A 5344-nucleotide genomic window follows, 5' to 3' on the forward strand; every position below is an offset into this window, starting at 1 on the left:
TGGATGGATGATTGAGGCTCAACCCTTTGAATCGGATGGATAGATGGATGGATGATTGTGGCTCAACCCTTTGAATCAGGCGGCGGCGGCGCGCGCCACCTAGCCTTTAATGGTTCTATATGCATGCATACCTATGTATTTACTCCTTTACTTTTGCGTTGATATTGTCCACCAATCAGATAGCCTCCGTTTAGTTATTTCTACCTGTTCAAAGTCTATTCTACTTTCACTGTCTTTAAAACCCAAGGCTTTGAATAGTTCCCCGTTAGATTCAACTGCAGGGTGAAGTTGTTTACAAGCAAGTATCAGGTGTTCCGCCGTTTCCTCCTCCTCTCTACACGCCTCGCACACCAAATCTATCTCCTGGTATCTGGCTCGGTACGTTTTAGTCCTCAGTACACCTGTCCTGGCTTCGAACAACAATGAGCCTCCCTTAGAGTTATCGTAAATATTTTCTTTGGCTATTTCTTGCTTAAACGTCCTGTATGTCTCCAATGCCGATTTGGTTTGCATCTCTGTACTCCACATACCCCTCTCTGTCTCCTTAACCTTTTTCTTGACAGATGATTCCTTACTTGTCCCCCCGCTACTGCCCAAGTATTTGCTTGTCAATTTTCTAGTTCGCTTCCTCCACCTCGTGTCAACATTCCTCGTGTATAAGTAACTGAAAACCTTCCTAGCCCACCGAATTTCCCCCATTTTTCTCAATCGCTCCTCAAATGCTATCTTGCTACTAGCCTCTCTGCCCTCGAAAGAAGACCATCCCAGATCCCCCTCACTCCAAGATTTGGTGTCTTCCCAAGCAACAAAAAGACCGTGGCAAAAAGTCGGCCCGACGTCCCCGGCCGACTGCAAAACGGTTGGCCCGACCTCGGCAACCAAGGGCGGCCCAGCTTTGGGGATTGACATTGGCCTAACGTCGGCCGATTGTCGGCAATCGATGTAGGCCCGACCACTGTGGCCGACTTGGCCGACGGCGTCCCATACGAGGGCCTACCAAGGCTTTAGGTACGTAGTCAGTCGGCCAGCCGTAGGGCCATTCTATTTGGCCAACGCAGCCGAGCGCATGCCACACGCGGGCCAGCCATGGCCCTGACGACAATAATGGTCGGCATTGCACCGGCCCGGTGCTGAAAGCCGACGTTGCTTTTGACGCCCCGAATAATCGTAGCTTTTGCATCATGCATTTACAACAGCATGCGCATCATGCATCATGCTTGTGTGGTGGCCGGCATAGAAGTACCACACGAAAGCGAACGCTTTTTTGTACTTTTCATGCCACATAAATGCCAGGCAAAAGATTCTGATACAGGTCTTTATTTCTTGTAATTGTCTTAAATTGGATATGTACACCGACACGTTCACAAGTTTCCAACACTAGTTCATATTTGGTGGGCTTGAAGCAGGGTCACGGCGCCTTCTTTCATTCCGGCCTCCATCTCTGTCAGCTGCTCCAACCAACCAGCGTTTTGCGACTCCAGCCACTGATGCTAGTGAAGCGTCAGGGAACGTGCTCCTCACAAATGCTGCAAAAAAGCGGCACATATAAGAAAGCTGCCCCCGCTTTATAGTTCAGTTGGTGAGTCGCATTCCATTTGAAGAAGTGAAACAATCAAAAAGATCATAAGTCAGATATTCACGAAACATTAAAGAAACGACAACAAAGCAATATTAGTGACGTGCAAATCAGTATCGAAGCTGTCAGGAAGAGTGGCTGGACGACACAAATCGTGTAAGTACCGGATAGTTGGTAATTTATATGTCGTTAGCAATAGGGGGAACTGAACACGGAACCATAGCAAAACACGCATACACAGTGGCTACTGTGTCTATAGGTAGCGCGGCTATTTACACCACGATAGGTCTTGTTGCTTCCCGTGAGCACTGTATGAAACAGCCGAGTTGAAACGCTGAGACAAAGAACGCGCCGGAGCCCGGAGCGCGACAAGCGGCACAAGGAGGTGAATAGGTAAATGTGGAGAGGCAAGAGGGGAAGCTTATGGCATGATACATATACTTGCTGACATGATGGCAACGATGATAGGTCTATGTTTTGCAGAAAACAGTTAGCATACATGGGTTAAAGCAGAAACAGCATATACAGCATATATTATATGGTGAAGCAAAACAAACTCCTCAAAAGCAGTGGCAAAATATGGACGCCGCAAGTAGAACTCACTTATTACGGCCTTATTTTATTAACGAAAATGCTAATACTGGACGCAGCAAGATGCAATAAGCAGCAGCTTGTTTGAATGAAGAAAAAAAAAACTAAGCATGCAGTTGGTACCGATGTTCGCAACGTGCACTAGAAAGCTGATTGTTATGCCATATTTCTTACTTATATGCGTGATGGCCATGAGCTTCACGAAGGCGTGCTTCCTCCCCTGCGACCCTTTCCAGCTGAACTGCAGTGCAGCTTCATTTGTAAGTATGCCCTGCAGAATAGTGCTCACGGCACGACCGGTGTCCGTTCCTCCGTATCTGGAAAAAAAGTTCACCTGCACGAACCAGCGCACGTAGAGTTAAACCAGACATCCAAATACGTGGTTATCGTGGTCTGTAAAAAATAATGGCCAGGATAAGAAACGCTCTCGTTTTAAATGTTTTAACCACATAAAACAAATATATCTAGAAACAACGTTCTATGACAGAATGGCATATGGCTGCGGTATTGTATGAATGACAAAATGAAAATCAACCAAATATTAAACATGAATACATAGTTTCTCTAGAAAGAAAACACAGCATGTCATTCACCATCTGTTCCATGCGGGAATCTGAAGCTAAATATTCCTCTAAGATACGCTTTAGAGCCGCCCAAGGAAACATGAGGACAGGAAGGATAGGTTTACCGACTTTGGTCGGAATATCAGTGAAAAAAAAAAAAACCATCCAGGCAGCGCGATAAATGAATACAACACATAGTTGCACAAACAAAATAGCACGCAGACTGCCACGAGACAAATGTATAGGTATACATAACGTCGAGACCGCGGTGACAAAGTATTACACGTAAACTACGAAAATGCAACAAAAGAAAAATTGAGGAAGAACTTACATATGGGCTATCCGCAGGGTTTCACATACGTGTCTTCTTGTCTGATGTTCCTAGATCTACTCTAGTCCACATGCGGTGAAGCGCGCTACACACAATCCATTCTTACCTGCAATGCACCAGACGTATATCATACAGGTATTTACAGTTATGTTTTTTCATCTGTGGGAAGGAACGAAAGCAACTTCTAATTAATTATGACTTTTCCGCAATAACAACCAGACAAGCGTCTTACCCGATTTCTTCCCGAATGGTGATAACAGTTCCGAGCGTAGCAGGTCATTCGCACACTGTGCTTCAATTTAAGCAGTGTCGTTCCAGTGTTTCCTAGAGAAAAATTGACGAGAATACAAGACGAAAAAATAATATTAGAAATATATACATGAAAGTACGTCTCACATTTCCCTGTCCCAACTCTCGAACGCTTGATCCGTTCTCATGTAAAGCCTCTTTTTGTTTCTTTCTGTCAGAAAAAATAAGCCCGAAAAACAAGGAGTTTATCATACGTTGCAAAACCATTTACACAATACAAAGCGACCTTTGTTCACTTGAAAAAGACAGTCATGCATTACACAACGTGAAATTAAAATGCCACTTACGAGTACGCATATCTTGAACGGCGAGATACGGCGGCTCCACTGCATGGAAAGGGCTTGCGCTGTTCTTGTCCATGTCACTTTTGTGTAGTTTGCGTTTATATGCGCAGTCCATGATAGCAGAAATGCACCAACTAGTCTACCAAGAGACGCGGAACAAGCTGGCATCCAGAGCTATTTGGCGGCAACTCACGCAACTGCTTGCGCCCCCGCGCCATTTGGCGGGAACTCGCCTGCGCCCCTGTGAGCAGGCGGCGTTGGCCTGACGAAGAAAAAATAGACAGCAAGGAAAGTCCCGCTTCGCTGGTGGTTGCTGACAGAGAGAATCGCCCGTCCCTGCTTTCCAAGAACCTCTTCATTCCTTCTGGGAGAGGGAGAGGCGACAGCCCAAGACGACCTCGGTTCCCCACACTTTTCCTTTTTTTTTCTTTTTTCAGGCGCTTCCTGTGAGCGCGTTGCCGTTTCCTTTTGGTGTGTGTGCTGTGCACGTGCGTGCGTGCATGTGTGTAATGAAAATCTGCGTTCTATATTTGCAGGGATTGGTAGCTCTATACGAATATGTATATACCTTATGTGAACAATAATTTTGACCGCTTCAACGCGTCGAACAGTACTTTGGGTGCTATTTACGTTAGCATGTAGGTTCTGTTTTCTTGTTTGGGAGTATTGTACAAATATCGTATAATCTTGATTGGTTTCCTTTTGTACTTGCTCAGTATTGTATACCTGTTATTACCGGGTGCAACTGTCTTTGTTTTAAAAGTGTCGCTGTAAAGGCTCTGCCAAGCGAAAGGGGGCTGCGGCTTTGTCAATCTGTATCTGACAGCTTTTTCTGCGCCTCTGCTGTCTGTACCTTTACAAGGCAGAAATAAATAATTTGAATTTTAATAAGTATTTATCGTCAAAGCATCACGTCTATATGTGCACGAAGTTCGATAGGTGCATGCATGCATACACAGTCAATACGCTTTCCAGAGAGCTTTGCACGAAAATGGTAGATATGCTTCACAGGAGACGGCGCTTGAAAAAACACTCATGATATACCATGAATTTATTAATTCTTAACTGCTTGATTGTTGAACGTCATTAGCTAATTGAGCGAAAATTGGAAGAATTTGATCTAACTCTAGTTCTTCCCAATCAAATCCACGTCGACAGCAGAAATGCTCTATTTTATTATTTACATTGATTGGCATGCAGCCTTAATTATTCTTAGACGAATCGACAATAGCTAGAAAAATTGCAGATTTTGACATCTCTTCACAATTCGCCTTCGTATAATCGCTTCTTTCACCCTTCCCAGAGAAAACATCTAACTGAAATGTTTCCTAGAACTGTACAGTCCACGAGTCGCCTGCGCTTAGTTCGTTTGAAGATTTTTTCTGTGCTGCGACAGGGCCGTTTACAATTAACGCGCCGTTCGCGAACAATTTTGCTTGACTCTTTCTGCAGTTCAGATGACTATTACGAGAACTGTCTAATGCAATATCCACTTGATTAAATTTTGTTCCCCGTTAAATAGTTATTTTCTCGATAGTTTAACTACAAAAGAAGAAAGCAATAATGAACGACACAATAGTGTTGCAAACATATCCGTTTTTGAAGTATTGAAATCTTGTGCTTTTTGGTAAAGCAAATGTAATACTTACGCGATATGTCTTCTTCTTGCGACTTGCACACTGGTCTCCAC

Source organism: Dermacentor variabilis, chromosome 10, assembly GCF_050947875.1.
Source record: "Dermacentor variabilis isolate Ectoservices chromosome 10, ASM5094787v1, whole genome shotgun sequence".
Classification (NCBI taxonomy): Eukaryota; Metazoa; Arthropoda; class Arachnida; order Ixodida; family Ixodidae; genus Dermacentor; species Dermacentor variabilis.